Source organism: Macrotis lagotis, chromosome 8, assembly GCF_037893015.1.
Source record: "Macrotis lagotis isolate mMagLag1 chromosome 8, bilby.v1.9.chrom.fasta, whole genome shotgun sequence".
Taxonomy (NCBI): Eukaryota; Metazoa; Chordata; class Mammalia; order Peramelemorphia; family Peramelidae; genus Macrotis; species Macrotis lagotis.
This window is the reverse complement of record NC_133665.1, coordinates 93663368-93686217: the sequence shown is the minus strand read 5'-3', so window position 1 is coordinate 93686217 and position 22850 is coordinate 93663368. Positions and strand designations below refer to the sequence as shown.

Here is a 22850-nt window from a genome sequence, read left to right as displayed (position 1 = left end):
TAACATAATTAACCAGGTGGTAGACTAGATTTTTTAATGTCCTTTCCAATTCTAACTTTATAATCTTGTGAACGTAGATAAATTCAGTGGATTGTCATCAACTTGGAATATTTAAGAATATTGCAAGTATAAATCATTATGTGCTTGTCTGACTCCATTCATCAAACTTGGCAAGAGAGGAAGATTCTCTAACTTGGGAATTACCCATTTGTATGTATTATATTTCAGTTTTTTTTAAATGGATCAATGGTATTAACAATGTGGAAATTTCATCCAATTGTTGATATCCAGACTTTTTACTGTTATTGATCTCTTGACTATTTCTTCCTGTAAATTAACCTAACAGATTCAGTCAATGTGCTGTCACCCTTTCATTTTGATATTTTAGTTTTATATTTGTATGACCTCAGCACAGAAATTACATCTTCTTTTCTCTGATCATATAATTGGTTCATCTCTCTTTCTGATCAATTAATTCAGAGAGGAATTTCATTCATGATATTTTTGTAAACAATTTCTTGCTGTTAATATACTACAATATACATCTCCAACAAAATTCTCTTCATGTCTTTATTTTTTTTTCTTTTATTCACTGAACATATGACTCAATCAAGCTAGGAAACTCATAATGAAGAATATATCCTACCAATGCAGATGAGCAAATATTGTGCAAATTGTATAAATAGGGAATTATCTAAAAAATTGCAAGGTCAAATGATACTTCCAGGGTCAAAAAAGTATATATGTGATAGACTAAGGGCTTGAATCTATCTTTTTTTTTCCTCTGACCAGGAAACTAACCTACTTTTCACTATAACATGCTGTTTTACAATCCTAATTTAAATGTACGTACACATCTACGGATACTTGCCATATTCTATTGATTGGGAATTTGACCCTATTATTAGAAGTGATTTTGTCAGTTCCTCTAAGAAACATTTAGGGGCAGAGTCAAAATGCCAGAGTGAAGGCAGAAACTCTGGCAAACTCATTCCCCCCAAAACGTTAAATTATGACTCTAGTCAAAATTCAGAATGAGTGATACAATTTCCCAGTCCATGACAATTTTGAATATTCACAGAAAAGGTCTGGTTCACAGGGAGTGGGGGTTGGAATGAACTGCAGCGTAGCCAGGCCCCAGCACAGCTGGGCTGAGCAAACCAGCTGAAACTTCCAGGAACAGACCACTGAGCATCTAGTTTCTTGGGGAGGGGGGCTAGGTCTGTGGCAGAGGTGGTGGTTTCCAGACCTCTTGGCCCAGGGATCATTGGAGATGGCTTGAAGGGGTTGTGAGAGAACTCTGTTGCACCACAATAAGCTCAAAGCCCTGGGCAGCACTGGCCTCAGCGGAAACCTGTGGAGCACCCAACACTTTCAGACTGTCTTATAGACAGTAAGGGGGTGGAGAAAGACTGCAGAGAACTCTTTGCTCTCCCCGTGGCAGGACTTAGCTGTCAGATCAGATCAGATAAAATCCAGGTCATAGTCTGGGCCCCCATACACTATAGTAGATTAGGAACCCCTCCTCACAGCTCCAGGGCAGAGGGGTGTACTTGTGTTCATCCACAGACCAGATCACAGGCAGGAGAGCAGTCAGACCCTCTCATAAGACCTTGGAGTAATTAAGGTTCCTGTGGATTATCCCTAAAACCCCCCAAGGACTTGGAAGTGTGGTAAATCAGTCATAGACTGAGGAAATGACCAAACCACAGAAAAAGAAGAATCTGACTATAGACAATTTCTTTGGTTGCATGGAGAATCAAAATATACACTCAGAAGATGACTAAATCAAAACTTCTATATCTAATGCCTCTAGCAGAAGTAGAAAATTAACTCAAGCAATGGATGCGCTCAAAATAGACTTTGAAAAGCAATTAAGGGTAGTAGAGGAAAAATTGGGAAGATAAATGACAACTATGTAGATAAATCATGCAAACCAAATCAGCAGCTTAGTGAAAGAAATACAAAAATCACTGAAGAAAATAACATGTTAAAAACTGGTTTAGGCTTTTCCCAGTTTGTGATCAGTAAGCAGTGATGAGCAACAACATCTCTTGTGACACACTTTATGAAGTTGTGTGGGAGGTTCTGCATGGAACCCAGTACAAACACAGAAAGTTTTTGGAAACTGTGGAGCTGCAGATCAATCTGAAGAACTATGATCCCCAAAAGGACAAATGTTTTTCTGGCACTGTCAGGCTCAAATCCACCCCCAACCTAAATTTTCTGTTCATGTCCTGGGAGACCAGCAGCACTGTGATGAGGCCAAAGTTTTAGAAATTTCCCACATGGATATTGAGGCCCTGAAGAAGTTAAATAAGAACAAGAAATTTGTCAAGAAACTAGCTAAAAAATATGATGCCTTTTTGGCCTCTGAGTCCTTGATTATCAAGCAGATACCTCAAATCCTGGGTCCTGGTCTGAACAAACCTGGAAAGTTTCCATCTCTACTCACCCACAATGAGAATGTGGTGGCAAAAGTTGATGAGGTTAAATCTACTATTAAGTTCCAGATGAAGAAGGTGCTGTGTCTGGCAGTAGTTGTTGGCCATGTGAAGATGACAGATAATGAGCTTGTCTACAACATCCATCTCATCCATCTGACTGTCAACTTCCTGGTTTCTCTGCTAAAGAAGAACCGGCAAAATGTGAGGGCAATGTATATTAAGAGCACCATGGGCAAGCTCCAGTGTCTGTATTAAATCAACATAGTGTTAATAAATGGCAGAAGCTGCCAAAAATAAACAGTTTAGATCAAATGGAAAAAGAAGGGGTAGCTAGGTGCACAGTGAATAGAGCACTGGCCCTGGAGTCAGGAGGACCTGATTTTAAATCCAGCCTCAGACACTTAACAATAACCTAGCTGTGTGGCCTTTGGCAACTCACTTAACCCCCTTGCCTTGCAAAAACCTCAAACAAAAACAAAAAAAATAGAAAAAGAAGAAAAAAAAAAGGTAAATTAGGTGAAGAATGTCATAAAAAGTAGAATTGGCCACTTAGAAAAGGAGATAAAAAACTCTCTCAAGAAAATATCTCTTTCAAATGTAGAATGGAAATTGATTTTATGACATCAATAAACAATAAAACAATTCCAAGAGAATGAAAAATTAGAAGAAAATGTGAAATATCTCATTGGGAAAACAACTGACCTAGAAAGCAGATACAGAAGAGATAATGTAAAAATTATTAGGCTACCTGAACATCATGACCAGGAAAAGAGCCTAAATTTCATTTTTTAAGAAACAATGCAGCAAAATTGCCCTGAGATCTTAGAAGCAGAGGGTAAAATGGAACTTGAGGAAATCCACCAATCACAACCTGAAAGAGATAACAAAAGAAAAACTCCCAGGAATATTATAGTCAAATTCCAAAACCCCCAAGTCAGAGAGGAAATACTAATAGCTACCAGAAACAAGCAATTCAACTATCATGGCTCTATAGTCAGGATTACACAGGATCTGGCAGTGTCTACATTAAGGGCTCATATGACTTGGAATATGATATTCCAGGAGGCAAAAGAGGTTTATTTACAACTGAGAATCAACTACCCAGCAAAACTGAACATCTTCTTTCAGGGAAAAATAGAGACTTTCAATGAAACAGGATTTTTAAACTTTCCTGTTGAAATGAGCAGAGCTGAACAGAAAATTTGATTTCCAAGCACAGGACTCAGGGAAACCATAGAGGGGGTGAATGAGAAGGACTAATTATGAGGAACTTAATGATGTGGAACTGTGTATATTCCTTCATGGGAAGAAGATAATGAAAACTCATATGAATCTTCTCATTTATAAGAGCAGTTAGAAGGAGCATATATAGAAAAGACACAGGAGGGAGTTGAATATAAAGATATACTATAAAAGTGGAATCAATGGGTGATAAACTAAAGTACTGAGAGAAAGGCAAAGGAGAGGTAGAATGGGCTAAGATTTTTCACATAAAAGTGTCAAGAAAACGTTTTTGCAATAGAGTAGAAGGGAGGAAGGTGAGGGGGAATGAGTGAGTTTTTATTTTCATAAGAAATGGCTTGGAGAGTAAATAACATACACACTTAATGGGGTATAATAATCTATCTTACCCTAGAGAAAAATGAGAGGAAAGGGATGGGTTAAGGTGTACAGGGATGGGGATGGGTGAAGTAGAAGATAGAAGAAAGAGAAGATAGTGGGGGAGGGCATCAGATACAACACACTTCTAAGCAAGGACATGGTGAAAGGAGAGAGAGAATATCATAAATGGGAGTAGGGAGGCAATTACAGCTAGGAATAGTGACTGTAGGGAAAGATATTGAAGTAACTTCTCTGATGGAGGGGCTAGTCAAAAGCAAAATATTTTTGAGAAGAGACAGGGTGAAAGAAAATAGGGTAGAATAAATAAATAGGAGAAGGGAATAGAATAGAGGGAAATATAGTTAGCAATATAAACTGAAAAAATGAAGCAATTTTCTCTGATGAAGGCCTATTTTATCTCAACCATAAAGAAGTGAGTAAAATTTGTAAAAAAAATCAGAAACATTTCTTAATTGATAAGTGATCAAACAATATGTACAGTTTTTCAAGTGATGTAATCAAAGATTTCTAAGGCCATATAAAATATAAAAAAAAACATTTGATTGGAAGAATGCAAATTAAAGTGATTTTCAGGTGCTGCCTCATATTAGATTGGATAATAGAACAGAATAAAGGAAAATGCAAAATGTTGTACCAGTTGTGGAGTAAAAATGAGACATCAATGCACTATTGGTGAAGTTGTGAACAGTTTCAAGTATTCTGTAGAAGAATGTGGAACTATGCCCAAAGGATTATAGAACCCTTCATACCCTTCTAGTCTGCATTGCCAAAGAGATTTAAAAAATAAAAAGGAAAAGAACCTATTTTTATAAAAATATTTATAGCAGTTATTTTCTTGTGGCAAAGAATTAGAAATTGAGGGAATGCCCATCAAATGAGAATAACTGAGCAAATTATGACATATGATTGTTATGGAATCCTATAATATTGAAGAGCATCAAACCATCAGAAAAAATCTGGAAAGACTTACATAAACCTAGGGGCAGCTAGGTGGTGCAGCGGATAAAGCAGCAACCCTGGAGTAAAGAGTACCTGGGTTCAAATCCCGTCTCAGACACTTAATAATTACCTAGCTGTGTGGCCTTGTGCAAGTCACTTAACCCCATTTGCCTTGCAGAAACCTTAAAAAAAGACTTACATAAGCTGATTCAAAGTAAAATGTACTCTATAAAGTAATAGCAATGATGTAAGATGAACTACTGTTAATGATTTAGCTATTTTCAGGAATAAAATTATCCAGAACAACTCTGAACGAATTATGATGAAAAATGCTATCTGTTCCTAGAAAAAAAATGATGGTATCTGAAAAACAATCTTTTTTGTTTTATTTTTCTTGAATTTCTTTTGACTTTGTTTTCTTTTACAACATGACTAATGCGTAAATTTTTTTCATGGCTCTATAGATATAATCTGAATTAAGTTGAGTGTCTTTTTAGTGAAGAATGGAAGTGGGGAGGAAGGATGGGAGAGAATTTGGAACTAAAAATTTTTAAAATGATTGCTAAAATTGTTTTTAACATGTAATGGTGGAAAATTTTTAAAAATCCAAATAAAAGTTTAGAAATGTAAGAATAAGAAGAGATTGATGATTAGGCATGTAAATTAAATAATAAAAGAATAAATTTCAGCATTTTGATTAGACACCAAAATGGAAATCCTGAAAATCAAAGAAGAAATTCATAAAAATATAAGTAAAAGCCATTGAATCCATAAATACCAGTTAATGGAAAAATAGAACAACCATTTTTCAATTTGATTTTGAAGAAGAAAGCAAAATTGTTACTGTAAAAATGAATCATGAATTCATAGCCAATGAAGATGTAATTAGAACAATTATTAGGAGTTATTTTGTCCTAAGATGCCAATTATTTGTCACTAACAATCTGAATAAAAAGAATGAATATTTACAAAAAACATAAATTGATCAGGTTAAGGGTAAAGGGAATAATTTCCTTAAATAATGTTATCTCATTAAAAAGAAATTGAGCAAGGTATCAATGAGTTCCCTAAGAAAAAAAAAATCCAAAAAAAAAAAGAAAAAATTTCCAGGACAAGACAAATTTACATGTGAATTCTATATACCATTTAAAGATTAAAGAATCAATCCAAACACTATATAAATAATTTTAAAAATAAAAGAGTCCTATTGAATTAATTTTGTCATAAATACAGTTTTGATACCTAAATCAGGGAGAGTAAAAGCAGTGGGGGGAAGAAAAAACTAAAGACCAATTTTCTTAAAGAATATTTAAAATAATTTAAATAAAATATTAACAAGGATATTATAGCAATGAAGCATAAAGGTAATACTCTATGATCAGGTGGGATTTATATTAGGAATGCCTAGATTGTTCGATTTATTAATATTTATATTAATTTAATATTAATAGCAATGACAATAATAATATGATTATATCACTTAATATATAAAAGTTTTTGAAAAAATAAAACTCCAATTCCAATTTAAATAAAAAAATTAGAAAGCCTGTTAATCAACATAACCTTAAAATGATAAGTATTGTCTAGCTAAAATCAAGAGTATGCATAGTTATAGGAATAAACTTGAAGCCTTTTCAAAAAAAACTGGAGGGAACTATACTATTATATAGTACTCTACTGGAAATGCTTGATATAGAAATCAGGAAATCAGGCAAGAAAAAATAAATTTAAAAAATAAAAATATAGAAAGTGAAAAAGTCTATTATTCCTTTCATATAATAAAATGGTATACCTAAAGAAAGATTCAACCAAAAAAATCTAGTTGAAACTGGCATCTTATATTAAAAACTGGCATGTTATATTAAATATACCAACATAAATCATTTATACATAGTTATAATATGGGTATGAACTAAGGTAAGGCTAGTTTAAGTGAAGAGAAGGGGGCTATGTCTGAGAAATGTAGAAATGAAAACTACAATAATTAATGATTGATTAGATGGTAGTAAGGAAGAAATGATTTTATGTATATATAAAAGGAAACAAAAACTATGTTAAAACCAAACAACTTATGATGTTTTTGGTGATTTAAAATAGACTAAGTTATTAATTGAAAGACACAAAAAGGGGGGAAAGTCAATATATTACACATCAGTAGCAACCTGAGTTATTTTCAACTCTTTCTTTCATATCCAAATCAATTGCCTAAACTGATTTATTCGACTTCTATTACATCTCTCAAATCAGTCTCCTTTTGCCCATTCACCTACCATAATTCAAATTTTCGTTATCACTTGCCTGGATTATTACACTAGCCTTTCAATTGATCTTCCTTCCTACAGGTTGTTCCCTAAGCAAACATTCTTCCACATAGCTGCATCTGCCTAAAGCAAAAGTTGGCTTCATCACACTCCTGCTTTAAAAGTAGAATAGGTCTCTGTTGTCTCCAGGATAAAATACAAGCTCACAATGTTTCTAACTTGAGTCTTCATTAATATCACATTACTCATGCCCTCTGCTTTCTGAACAGATTGACCTTTTTTGCTGTCCTTTGTAAAAGACAATTCATTTATCACCTTTATGCCTTTGTACAAACTATTTACTATGACTGGAATGCAGTCATTTTCATCAAATCAGACTTCTTTGTAACAGGAAATAGATGCTTTCAATATGTAGTAACAATTCATTAAAAAAGTTTGTGCTATGATTTAGTAGATAGCCCAATATACTGAAATCCCTTCTTTAACCATTATTTCTGCTATTTTAACTTTATTTTAAAAGCAATAAGAGTCCAAATCTTATGAAGACATTATCTTGGACAATTTTCCATTTATGGAACTTCCCTTTACTCTTTTAGTCAAAATCTTATTTTAAAGATTTATGATATTTTCCCCCATTTAATATTTATTTCAATCACATGTAAGGGCATCTTCAATATTCACTTTTTAAATTTATTTAAGGCAATGGGGTTAAGTGACTTGCCCAAGGTCACACAGCTAGGCAATTATTAAGTGTCTGAACCAAATTTGAACTCAGGTCCTCCTGACTCCAGGGCCAGTACTCTATCTGCTGTGCCTCCTAGCTCAATATTCACTTTTATGAGATTTTGAGTTCCAATGATTTTTTGCCTTCCTCTCCTTCATTCCCAAGAACTTAAGCAATGCAATATAGGTTAAACAGGTACAATCATATTAAACATTTTCACAATAATTATGTTGTGACAGAAGAATCAGAATGAAAGGAAAAAAATGATGAAAATGAAAAAAAATAAAAATGAAAATTGTATGCTCCAATCTGTATTCAGACTCCATTTCTCTAGATGTGGAAAGAATATTCTATCACAGGACTTTTGGTATTATCTTAGATAACACCAAAGCACTTCCAAGAAGAGCTAAGTCTATCAAAGTTGATTTCACACTGTGACTGCCAGTTTGTTCAATATTCTCCTGGTTCTTTCACTTCATGCAGCATCAGTTCATGTTAACACTTTCCAGGTTTTAATGAAATCTATCTGCTCATCATTTCTCATAGCACAATAGTTTTATATTGCATGCATATAACTCAGTTTGTTCAGCCATCCTCTTATTGATGGGTTACCCCTCAATTTCTAATTCTTTACTGCTACAAAAGGAGTTGCTTTAAATATATTTTCTACATGTTAGTCCTTTTCCCTTTTTATGATTGCATTTAAATATAAACTTAATGGTATTTCTGGACCAAAGGATAATCACAATTTAAATTCCTTTGAATCTAGTTCCAAATTGCTTTCCAGAGTGGTTGGATCAGTTCATAACTCCACCACCAGTGCAGTAGTTGTCTAATTTTCCTCATATCCTCTACCACATTGAGCATTTTAATTTTTTATCATATTAGCCAATCTGATGGCTATGAGGTGGTACCTCAGAGTTGTTTTACTGGCATTTCTCTCATCAATAGTGATTTAGAAATTTTTTTTCCTATAACTATAGACATCTTTAGTTTGTTCATCAGAATACTACCTGTTCATATCCTCTGACTATAAATTAGGGAATGATTTTCATTCATATAAATTTGATTCAGTTTTCTATCTATTTGAGAAATGAGACCTTTATAAGAAAAAAAGAAACTGGCTATAACAAATGTTTCTGAACTTTACTCATTTCTTCTAATCTTGGTTTCATTTGCTTTGTTAAGCAAGCACTTTTCAATTTAGTGTAATCAAAATTATCCATTTTGCAGTTTTTGTCATACAATTTTCCCTTCTCCATAAATCTGACAGATAAACTATCCCTTGTTCCCTTTATTTGCTTATGGAATCACACTTTATATCTAAATAATGCACCTATTTTGAACTTATCTTGGTATAGGATATGAGATGTTGGTCTATTCCTAGTTTTTATCACACTACTTTCAGGTTTTTCCAGCAGCTTTTGTCAAATAGTAAGTTTTTGTCCCATAAGCTGCAGTCTATGGCTATATGACTATAGATTACTGCAAGCATTTCTAACTGTATCTTGTGTATCTAAATTATTCCCCTGATCAACTACTCTATTTCCTGGATATATTCAAATAATTTTAATGATTGCTACTTTATAGCATAATTTCAAATGCAGTATGGCTATATCACCACCATTTGTACATATTTTTCATTAATTTCCCTCATAATCTTGAACTTTTGTGCTTCCAGATTAATTTTGTTATTATTATGCTAGCTATATAAAATAATTTTTGGTAGTTTGATGGGTATGGTACCAAAAAAGTCAATAACTTAATTTAGGAGGAATTGTCATTTTTATTATATAAGTTCAGGTTACCTATGAGCAATTGATATTTTTTCAGTTTTTTTTTAAGATCTGTTTTATTTATGTAAAAAGTGTTTTGTAACTGTGTTCATATAGTTCTTCTGTTTGTAATGGCAGGTAGACTCCTAAATATTTTATATTGTCTACAGTGATTTTAAATGCAATTTCTCTATTTCTTGCTTCTGGGATTTTATTGGTAGTATATGAAAATTATGAATTGTATGAGTTTGTATTATATTCTGCACTTTTGCTAAGGTTGCTAATTATTTCAAGTAGATTTTAAGATTAACATCTTTTCTTGAGCCTACATTATGTATTAGTTTAGTATCATTTTTCTTCTTTGGTATTCAGAATTAGTAGTGGCTTGATTTTATACTTGAAGCTATTTTTTAAAAAAGACATTTCAGACCAAGCTGAATTCAGACAATGTTTTACAATCCTGGTGTGCCTTTACAATTGCTTATATAAATAAACAAACCAAAAGAAAATCAAAATGGACTCCTTTAAGAAATAGCTCTTAAAATCCTTTTATTTTTCTGAGCTAAATCCTTTCATTAGACATCTACATTAAATACATTTGCATCCTCTTACTTGATTCATTGACTCTATATAATTTTCTTCCCTCTCTCCCCATATATTTGCAATTATTATTCTTGGAACCTTCAAATCTCAAAAATTAGTACATCTGTGCCTGTGATATGAGTGTTGGGATACTAAGTCTGAAATCTATGTGAGAACAAGTCATCTCTATAAAATTTCTCATTCTCCTACACATTCCCGAGCAGCTCTGCTGTGAGCAATGAACCATATTTCATTGTGAGAGAGGAGTGGGTGAGATAGACAGGAAGAAATACACTTGCACATAGTGACAGAGACAGAGAGACAGAGAAGAAAGAAAGACTGATAGAATAATCCTAATGCTGAATGAAAAATTTTCCTCCAATTTCCTCCTATTGAATCATAGATTTTCTTTTTCCTGCTCCCATATATGGTTTTAAGAACAAATAAACAATTGCCCTAAGGATGCCCTTGAGGATGGATTTATTATCTTTTACTGTCCCATGACTGTAACCAAGATGTCACTTTGCTCCCCACCTCATAAGGCTGGAAACTTCTAGTTGGAATTTTTATCTTCTATTGTGTCAGTTAAAACATTCCAAAGAGGAAACTATCAGAGCTTTTCCAGAAACAATTTAAATGAAACCTCTAACTAGATCCTAAAGCACAAAAACTCACAAAAACAGAATGAAACTTTTCAGTTCAATACATCTTAGGAGAAGTTCAGGAATGATCTCTGTCTCATTTGGCTAAAAGGAGACACAGTTCAGCAGAGGTGGGGAACTAAAAAGGCAATAGGAGGTTCTTAACCACAGTGCAGTCCAACAACTAAAACACTTTAATCCCTGCTCAGCAGGCCAGGGGTATGTCAGGTCCGCAGGGAAAGCTCCAATGGGAAGGAAAAGTTTGAGTCCTGGAAAACTAGTACAACAAGATGTACTGAGTGGGGCTACCCTAAGGCAGGGAGCAAGTCAATAGTACCTGAAATACCAGCCCAGAAAAGCCAAGAATTAGATCTCTAGTTCGCAACACCAAAAAGCCTTGATATTCTGCACAAGGTGCTCAGGAGTAGAGTTCAAGTTTCAAAATGAATTAAAAAAATGGAGAATGCTACCCGTTAAAAAAATATTTTGCTGACAAGGAACAAAAAAACACCATCTTATAAGAGAATTGCATTGACAACATGCCTTCAAGTGAAGCCTCAAAATGGTTAAATGATCTCAAATCCAAAAAATTCTCTTAGAAGAGCTCAAAAAGGATTTTAAAAACCAAAAAATGAAAAATTAAGAAGAGAAATGAGTGTCTTGCAGGAGAATTATGAAAAAAAGTTGGAACAAAAACTGACAGAAGGAAAGAATACATTTAAAAGTAAAATTGGTCAAATTTTAAAAGAAAACTACTTTAAAAATAAAATTGACCAAGTAGAATGAAACAACTGCTTTAAAAGTTAAATTAACCATATGAAAAAGGAAAATAATTCATCAAAAAAGGAAAATTAGCCAACTAGAAAAGGAAACACAAAAGTTAAGAAAATACAAAACCCTAAAAAATTAGAACTGAATAAGTAGAAGCTAATAATTCTATGAGACAGCAAGATTCCATCAAACAACACCAAAGGCTGAAAACATGCAAGAAAATATAAAATACTTCTTAAAAATAGCAACTAACTTGAAAATAGAGCCACGAAAAATATTTAAGAATATTTTGGCTACCTCTTTGTCATGATCAGAAAAATTTCATGCAAGAAATTATCATGAATTGAAATTATCATGGAAAACTGCTCTAATACCTTAGAACAAGAAGATAAAATAGGCCTTGAGGGAATCCACCAATAAATTCCAGAAAAAGATCCTAAAATAAAAACTCCAAAGAATACTGTAGCCAAATTTCTAGTAATTCTGAAAAAAATGTTGAAAGCAGCTAAAAAAGTAGTAGTTGAAGGGGTTTTTTTTTTGAAAGACAATGGGGTTAAGTCACTTGCTCAATGTCACACAGCTAGGTAATTATTAAGTGTCTGAGCCCAAATTTGAACTCAGGTCCTCCTGACTCCAAGGTAGTGCCTATGGACTATACCACTAAGGTGCCCCAAAAGAAGCAGTTTAAATACTAGGGAACCATAATCAGGAATACAGATGACTCAATTAGCTTCAATATTAAAGCACCAAAGGGCCTGCACTATGATGTTCCAGCCAGGAAAAGGAGATGGAATTGCAAGAATCAAATGCCCTGCAAAATTCAGAATATTCCTTCAGGGAAAATAATGGAACTTCAATGAAAAAAGGACTTTCAAAATTTTTTCATTAAGAAAAAACAGAACTGAATAAAAATTTAATCTTCAAATACAACTCAAGAGATGCAACTCTAGTGATGTGCAGAAAGATGTATAGAAAGGAAAAAAGGTCAATAAAAGTAAACTGTTTACATACATACATGGGAAGAGAATATTTGTAATTCTTAAGAATTTTATTTCTATTAGGACAGATGAAAGGAGTATATTTGCACAGGTGTGGGGGTATAAATTAATTATGATGTGATGATACTTATAACTCAAGCCTATTTTTATTAAAACAATTGTGAGGTGAATATTTAGAGGTTATGGGTTTAAGACTGGTATAAAACAATTAAGATCTGGGGGAAAAGGAATATGCTAGAAGAACATAGAGTATGAGGAGGATAAAGAATACTACATGAAGAAATACAATGGACATGTTGTAGTAAAGAGAAAGAAAGGAGGGTATGAGCATTGAGTAAATCTTATTGTAAACAGCTTTAGCTAACAGAAGGAATACATACATTGCCAATTAGGTTTAGGAATTTGTTCCACCCTACAGAGAAGAAGGAGAGGTAAGGAGGAAAAAATGAAATAGAATAGTTAATAAAAGGAAAGGGTGAAAGGGAGGAGAAAAGGAAAAGGAGAAAAGAAGAAAAGGGAGGGAACTGATAAAAGGAAGAGCAGATTGAGGGAAATGGATATCAGAAGGAACATTGGCAAGGAGATAAGGTGAAAGGAGAGATAAAAGTGCAAATGGGGGAAAGACAGGATGGAGGTAAATATAGAATTAGCAATCAAAAGAAAATGGAAATGAAAGAACTCTTCCATAAAAACAGAAGAGAGCAGAATATACTACAAACCAGAATCCTACCATATGCTATTTACAAAAGTATACATTAAGCAGAGAGATAGGGTAAATGTAAAAGACTGTGACAGAATGTTTCAATATTTAAAAAAAAAAAGAATGGTTGATAATCCTGTTCTCTGATAGAGTAAAAGAAATAAATAGATTCAATTAAAGGAGATAAAGAAGGAAGCTACATATTCCTAAAAGGTTCCATAGATAATGAAGTATTATTAATATGAAACATATATGCACAAAATCTTATAGCATCCAGATTCTCAAAAGAGAAGCTAACTGTGCTACAGGAAGACATAGATAGCAAAACAATATTAGTTGGACAATTCAGCCTCCCTCTCTCAGAATTATATAAATCTAACCACAAAATAAACAAGAAGGCCTTTAAGAATATGAATAGAATATTAGGAAAGTTAGATAGGATAACCCTCTAGAGAAAACTGAATGGGGATATTAAGGGATATACATTTTTCTCTGAAGCACATGATGCTCACACAAAACTGAAGATGTATGACAGTAATAAAAAACCTTATAATCAAAGGTAGAAAAAGATATTAGACCTCTCCCTTTCAGATCATGAGACAATAAAACCTACATGCAAGGAAAAATAGTATAAAAATAAATTGGAAACTAAATAACAAGTTTAAGGAATGAGTGAATTAAAAAACAAATCAAAAAATTAATAAATAATTTCATCTAAGATAATGACAGTAATGACACATCATATCCAAATCTGTGGAACACAATCAAAACAATTACTAAGGGAAATTTCATATCTCTGAAAGCTTACATTAATAAAATAGAAAAAGTGGAGATCTATGAATTGGGCATGCAACTAAAACACTATCAAGAGAACAAATTCAAAATCCTCAATTAAATAGCAAAGAATAAATTCTGAAATTCAAAGAAGATTTTTAAGAAAATTGAAAGAAAATCAGTGAACTAATATATGAAATCAAAAGTTGGTTTTATAATAAAAGCAAAGCAGTAAAATAAATAAAGCCTTGCCTAATCTGATTATAAAAGAAGAAAGAAGAAAACCAAATTACCAGTTTCAAAAGTAAAAATAGTGAACTCACCACTAGTGGGGCAAAATACTAAAGCAATAATTGGAGCTATTTTTCCCAAATATATGCTAACAAATCACACTATATTGAGAAATGGATGAGTATTTACAAATATATAAATTGTCCATATTAATAGAAAAAATAAAATACATAAATAAATTCATTTTGCCATATGAAATTGAACAAGTAATCAAAGAATTCCCTAAGAAAAATTTCCAGGGTCAGATAGATTTAAAAGTGAATTGAACCAAATATTTTTTTTGCAAGGCAAATGGGGTTAAGTGGTTTGCCCAAGGCCACACAGCTAGATAAGTGTCTGAGACCAGATTTGAACCCAAGTACTCCTGACTCCAGGGCCCATGCTTTATCCACTGCGCCACCTAGCCACCCCCTCCACCAAACATTTCAAGAAAAATTAATTCCAACTCTATATAAACTATTAAAAAAAAAAGATGAAGTACCTCTGCAAATCCCTGCTATGTGACACCAAAATATTGTTTAAATATAAACCAGGAAGAACCTAAACCTAGAAAACAAGCCAATTTCTCTATTGAATAGTGATGCAAAAATTTTAAATAAAGTATTAACAAAGAAATTACAGCATGTTATCACTAGGATTATACAACATGATCAGGTAAGATTTTTACCCAGAGTGATGGGATTGTTCAATATTAGGAAAACAAAAAGCATAATTGATCATATCAAAAAGCAAAAACAACAGAAATCATGATTACCTCAATAAATCCTGAAAAACACTTTTGACAAAATTCTGTACCCATTCCCATTAAAAACAGCAGAGAGCACAGCAGAATCTATATGAATTCATGCACCAGCATTATATATTATGAGGATAAGCTAGAAACATTCCCAATAAGTTCAGGGGCAAAACAAGGGTGCCTATTATCACAAAAATTTGATATTTTATTAGATTTATCAATAAGAGAAGAGGTGGAGCCAAGATGGTAGCATGAGAACAGGCTTTCCCAGTATCTCCAAAATATTTCAAAAAATTTTAAAATTATGACTCTAACTAAATTTTTGAGAGACAGAAACCCCAGAAAGATCCAGTGAGGCAATTTTCCAGCCCAAGATAACCTGGAAGATCATGTCAAAGTTCCATTCCATGGAGTTAAAGGGAGCAGCATTACATCCAGGACCACCGTGCCAGAGCAAAGGAACTTCAACCTTCCAGGAATAGCCATGGGGGCACCTGGGTCCCTGGGAGCACTGGTTCCTGTCAGCAGAAGCAGTTTCTTGTCCTGCCAACCCAGGGAACACTAAGCACAACTTGGAAGATCAGCAGGGAAAATTCTGCCAGAGTGAATTGGAGCCAGCTTGACCCTCAGGGCAGCTGTGACCATTGGCACAGCCCAGAATCCAGGAAGCAGAGGCAGGACCATAGAACCAACCAGTGAGGAACTGCCCAGCAATTGCACTCAGCCCATGGAAGGTAAGGGGGGCAGAGACTATAGAGGTCTCTCCTCTGTCCCTGGGACAGACCTACCCTGGTCACAGTCTGGGCCTCTATACTGTCACATAGAGCAGGGACCTTTCTCACAGATCCATGGCAGAGGGGGTGCTTGTGGTCATCCTCAGACCATAGCACAGGCCAGGAGAGCAGTGAGAGCCTCTCAGAAGACCTTGAAGGAATGGGGGTTCTTAAGTAGGTGACCCAATATTACTCACAATATTGGGTAACACCCCCAAACCAGGCACAGGCTCAGTAAATGAGTAAATAGAAAGAAAAGGAACATGACCATAAACAATTACCTTGGTCACATGGAGCATCAAAACACATATTCAGAAAAATGACAAAGTCCAAACTTCTGCATCCAAATTTCCCAAGAAAAATAAGATTTGGATTCAGTCTATGGCAGAAGTCAAAAAAGATTTTGAAAAACAAGGAAGGGAGGCAGAGGAAAAATTGGGAAGGGAAAGGAGAGAGATGCAAGAAAAACTTGAAAAATCAATTCAGCAGCTTAGCCAAGGAGATCTAAAAAAAGCTGAAAGACAAAAACCTATTAAAAACCATTTTGGGGCAGCTGGGTGACCCAGTGGACAGAGCACCAGCCCTGGATTCAGGAGTACCTGAGTTCAAATCTGACCTCAGACACTTAGACACACCTAACTATGTGGCCTTGGGCAAGTCACTTAACCCCATTTGTCTTGTAAACAAATAAAAATAGGTCAAATGGAAAAAGCAGGCCAAAAAGTTAAAGAGGAGAAGAATATCTTAAAAAGCAGAATGGCCCATATAGAAAGAGAGATTAGAAACTCTCAGAGGAAAAAACTGCTTCAAATGTAGAATGGAGCTAAAGGAAGTTGATGATTTTTTGAGGAAATAAAGAAACAGGGCGGCTAGGTGGCACAGTGTATAGAGCACTGGCCCTGGAGTCAAGAGTACCTGAGTCCAAACCCATCCTCAGACACTTAATAATTACCTAGCCGTGTGGCCTTGGGAAATCCATTTAACCCCATTACCTTTCAAAAAACTAAAAAAAAAGGAGAGAGAGAAATAAAGAAACAATACAACAATATCAAAAGAATGAAAATCTAAAAGACAGTGTGAAATGTTCCATTGGAAAAAACAACTGACCTAGACAACATATCCAGGAAAGACAATTTAAAAATTATGAGCTATCTGAATGTCATGATCAAGAAAAGCACTTTGACTTCATTTTAAAAGGATTTCTAAAGGAAAATTGCCCTTATATCCTAGAAACAGAGGGCAAAATATAAATTGAGAGAATACACAGATCTCCCCTGATGAAAGAGATCCCCCCAGAATATCCCCAGGAATATTATAGCTAAATTCCAAAACTCCCAACTCAAAGAGAAAATATTACAAGCAGCCATAATGAAACAATTCAAATATCATCAAGCTATATCCAGAATTACACAGGATTTAGCAGTATCCACCTAAATAGCTCGGAAGAGTTGCAAAGCAAAAGATCTTGGTATGCAACTGAGAATCAACTACCCAGACAAAACTGAACATCCTTTTTCCAGGGGAAAGATGTACATTCACTGCAATAGAGAAATTTCAAATGTTCCTGTTGAAGCAGTCAGAGCTGAACAGAAAGTTTGATCTACAAATACAGGACTTAGGTGAAACATTGAAAGGGTGATGAGAAGGGCAAATTATGAGGGATTTAATGATGATAAAATGCATATATTCCTGCATGGGAAGATGACACTGATAACTTATATAAACCTTCTCATTTATTAGAGCAGTTAGAGGGAGTGTATATAGACAAGGCACAGGAGGGAGCTGAATTTGAAGGTATAATATATTGTAGAAATGGAATCAATGAAATATACTTGGGGAAAGGCAAAGAGAGGTAGAATGGGCTAAGACATTTCATATAAAAGAGTCAAGAAATAGCTTTTGCAATGGTCTGGAAGTAAGAAGGTGATGGGGAATGAGGGAGCCTTCATTCTCATTGGAAATGGCTAAGAGAGAAAAGAACACACATTCTTAATAGGGTATAGAAATCTTCAGGAAAAAGGAGAGAAAGGGGATGGGAGATAAGAAGACAGGGGGGAGGGGAAGATAGATATAGGTAATACAAGAGAGGGTAAATCCTGGGAGAGATTAGTCAGATTTTCTTTTTACTTTTCTCACAGTGGTGTGATTGGTGTGTCTGGGACCAAGGGACTGGGTGGATGATCAGTCTCTGGGTTGGAATGTAGCCTTGGGCCTCCTGGCCCCAGGGCCAGTGTTCTATCTGCTGCACCACTCAGTAGCCCTACAGCACACTTTTGAAGCAGCACAAAGTGAAAGGAGAGAGAAAAATATATTAAATGGTATTGGGGAGGAATGGATGGAGGGAATTTCTATTAGCAACAGCAGCTGTGGAAAATATGGAAGTAATTTCTCTTATGAATGTATGATAAAGACAGAGCTGATGGTATCTGAATATAGATTGAAGTACATTTTTTCCTTCTTTCATTTTATTTCTTGTGAGGATTTTTATTTTTGTGGGGAAAGGGGGATTATGTTTACTCATATAACAGGATGATTTTAGTAATGTGAAAATAAACAAAAGTGTAAATTAAAAAAAACCTATTTGTAACAAAACGATTTTAACAAAGTAGCAGGGTATGAAATAAGCTCAAATAAATCATCAGCATTTCTATACTTCCATCAAAGCCCAATAGCAGGAGATAGAAAGAAAAATTCAATTTAAAATAACTGAAGATAATAAAAAAATTTGTATATCTACCTGAAAAAATAAATCCAACACAATTACAAAACATTGCATAGAAATAAAATCAGATCTAAGTAATTGATGAAATATAATTATAACTTGCAAAATAGATAATTTTGATTAAATTAAATTAAAAAGTTTTGCCCAGATAAAACCAATTCAACCAAGATTAGAATGAATGCTGAAAGATAGGAAATAATATTTATAGCCAATGCTTCTGATAAAGGAATCTTTTCTAAAATATATAGACAATTGTTTCAAATTTAAGTCATGCGAATAATGACAATTATACCTAAATAAAAGTATTTATTCTATTCCATGCCAATCACACTACCAAAATCTTATTTCAAGGAGTTAGAAAAATTCATTATCATAATTAATCTAGCCGGACAAAAGTTCAAGAATTGATGAAAAATATGTGAAGGAAAGTATCTAAGTCATAATACTTATAATAAAGCAATATTATAAATTGGCAGTCATCAAAAGTGTCTGATACTGGTTAAGAAATGAAACTTGGGAAAACTGCAATATAGTATTACAGAAAATAGGCATAGATTAACAACTCACATTCTATACCAAGATTAACTCAAAATGGGTACATGATTTAGACATAAAGGATGATACCATAAATTAAATCTGAGAACTAGGAATAACAGGGCAGGAGTTTATAAACCCCAAATATTTAGAGAACATTATAATTTACAAAATGTTTATTTTTGAATTCTTCAAATCAAAAGGCTTTTGCACAAAACCAACTCAAGAAAGATTAGAATGGATGAAATGGAAAATTATATTTATAGGTAGTGTTACTGATAAAGGAATCTTTTCTAAAATATATGGACAACTGATTCAAATTTATAAGAATACAAGTTATTCTTTAATTGATAAATGGCCAAAGGACATGAATAAGCAGTTTTCAGATGAAGAAATTAAAACTATCTCTAGTTATTTGCAAAAAAGTTCCAACATATTAGAGAGATGCCAATTAAAAGAACACTGAGATATTACATCACACCTATCAGAGTGACTAAGATCAAGAAAGGGAAACTATCAATGTAGGAGAGAATGTTGAAAAACTGGGACACTAATGCACTGTTGGTGGAAATGTAAACTGATTCAACTGTTCTGGAGAGCAGACACCATAGTATTTGCTGTGGATATGGCTGATATTTTCTCTAACAGGTCTCTTGGGATTATCCTTGGTCTCTAAACTGCTGAGAGGAGCTAAATCCATCATAGCTGATCATCTACTACTTGTGCTCTTAATGTGTACAATGTTCTCTTGGTTCTACTCAATTCAACATTAATTCGTGCAATAATTCATTTCCAGGTTTTTCTGAAGTCTGGTAGCTAATGATTTTTATAGAAAATTAGTTCTCTATCCATAACTTGTTCAGTCATTTCTCAATTGATGGGCATGCCCTCAATTCCAATTATTAGATGCTACAAAAAGGCCTTCTATAAATATTTTGCACATGTGGATCATTTACCCTTTATTTATTTCCAAATTGTTCTCCAAAAGGGTTGTATCAGTTCATAATTCCACCAAAATTTCATTAGTGTCCCAGTTTTCTTACATCCTCTCTAATATTGATCATTTTCTTTCTTTCTTTTTTTTTGCTTTTTGCTCAATTTGATTGAAGTGAGGTGATAGCTTGAACTAGTTTTAATTTGTTTTTTCCTAATCTGATGTTGTCTCATTATAACTAGAGTACATGCAGCAATATATAGGCAAATGTTTAACAGGAGAAAAAAATTATTCACAGCAATTTTTAAGTTTAATCTGTATTATTAATATTTTTCCATTTTCTTAAATACAAGAAATCAAGTAAATGACAAATCAGAGTTTGATTTGTAGTATTTGGTAATTTCTAGTGTAAATTTTCACTCCCAAAATCTAACAATCGATTCACTGGAACCAATTGTACTTGGTTAAAACACATGACTGTACTAGTCATTGGATCCTGAAATGGGAGGGGACACAGTCCATTTTGGCTTGATTGGATGGGAGGGACAAGAGACTTCCAATATGCTTAGAACACCACAAAAGATGATGCAAATTATATTAGACTTACCTCTGAGGGAATAGACACAGAGTCAACCTTGTTGCACAGTGAAAGAACTTCCTCCAGGTTTTTGACAGTGACATCGAAAAAACTACAAAACTTTTTTGGAAGTGAATAAATGACATAGCTAAAAATTGCTTGTTTATTACAATGTCTCAACTATTTTCATTCAAAATGAATGAGTCAGTCATGGAAAAACTGTCAAAATGACTTCACCAGAATTGAAATTAGTCATTTCAGTGCCTGAGGGAACTACTCTAGGGATGAGCAGAGCCAACTAGGGCAAGCACTATTACCATGAATTGTATCCTTGGAATAATTTTGTAATTTATGAATTGAAAATGATTCAAGAAATGATTAAGAGAAATTCAGTAAAGCAGGAGAAAGAATTAGTTATTGTAGTGGTTTAGGGGATAGAACCAGAAAGCTTAAATGGACTTTTGAGTAATTTAGTCCAGCCCGAAGCATTTGAGAAATCATGTTCTTTTTATGCCAGGAAAGAGGTCTAAAGAGTATTCTTTTTTTTCAAACAGCATAAAGAAAGGAAGGCAATGTACCAGGGTTATTCATAACTGATGAGAGAAAGTGTCACTACTTAAATGACTGTACAGTTACTGCCTTGTTTCAAAAAGAAAAGGGAAAGGAGAAACTCTAGGGGAGGGGAGGGGAGGGGAGAAAGAGAATTCTTTGAGAATTTGTTTTAATGAAATAAGAGGAGAGAGATAGAGTAGGCATAATTAGACTACTGTATGATGTTCCTTTAGGTAAACAGAGCCTAAAACACTTATTCTTTAATAATCATTTGAATGAAAGGCTCTTCATAAGTTTTTTTTTTCACTTTTCTAAAGGAAAATGTGTTAAATTTGTATTATCTAGTCATATTTTTGTTCTGTGATGAAATTCTAGTCACCCCATCCTACTTGGTTCTTGGCTTAAATATTCATTATTTGTCTCTTTATCTCAAGTCCTTAACTACTTAAAAACACAGGTGGACACAGAATGATTGTATTCTTAGATCCCTGAAGATTTTCTCATTGGATAATGGTTTGAAGTAATGCACAAATCTTCAAAAACTAGTATTTAACCCAATCATGCACTTTTAACAGCAACTTACTGCCTTGGGTTTTTAACACCATTCAAAACAGAAAGAATAAATCATTAACTAATCTGATATTTCTGGTATACAAAATATTAGATAAGTCTTAGTGATGTCCACTAAAAAATACTCATTTTTTAAAAATTCTATTGTGCAATGACAATAGTCATTAGAAAGAGAAATGTGAAAATGAAATTACAAGAGTTGGACACCCTATTTTTTGACCCACTTGGTAGTCCAAAATCCTCCTAATGTATATTCTTTCACAGGGCATCAAGGACTATTTAGTAAGATATTTGAAAGACATTGTAAGAAAGATTAGAAAAAAATGTGATTGTAGTTAGATTCCTTATTCAAGTAACAGAAATGAAATATATTTCAATAGGCTATTAAGTTGTATTCATTTAGATAAATTTGAAGAACACTATAGAAATCAGTTAAAATTGATTAAATAATAACCATGAGAATGGTGCTGTATCTTTTTTTGATGTTTGATATAAAAGAAAATGATGTTAAGATTTGAGAATTCAGCTAATATATGGGTGCTAGAACAATATAGTCCTGGGTTTGGATTTATAAAGGCCTTCATTCAAATACTTTCTCTGACATTTACTAATTTTTGGAATAAAGTAACTATGTTAAATGAATCTTCAATACCATTCAAAGTTAAACTGCTAACTCATCTCCAAAGGACTTTCCTACATTATCAAAAAAATACTCTTTCCCCTGTAAACTTAATCTACCCTTGCATTTATTCTTACACTGGAAATAATTTCTCTCCCTAATACAGGGACAGAGAACCTCCTGCAGGTCTTATTGGTCTGGAATTGCCAAAATAACCCCATGGGGGACTCAAAATTCAATATATCTAGAATCTTTTGAGAGATGAATTAATTAAATGTTAAAACTGCAACTCCTGTTATAAATATCC

General features: G+C 33.7%; 1 long non-coding RNA gene and 1 pseudogene across 1 annotated transcript in view; both read left to right on the top strand.

The window, feature by feature from the left end:
• LOC141494894 (uncharacterized) overlaps positions 1-22850 on the top strand; it is a 273864-nt gene that overhangs the window by 229535 nt on the left and 21479 nt on the right. The window lies entirely within an intron of this gene.
• Positions 2038-2702, top strand: LOC141494892 (large ribosomal subunit protein uL1 pseudogene; annotated as a pseudogene).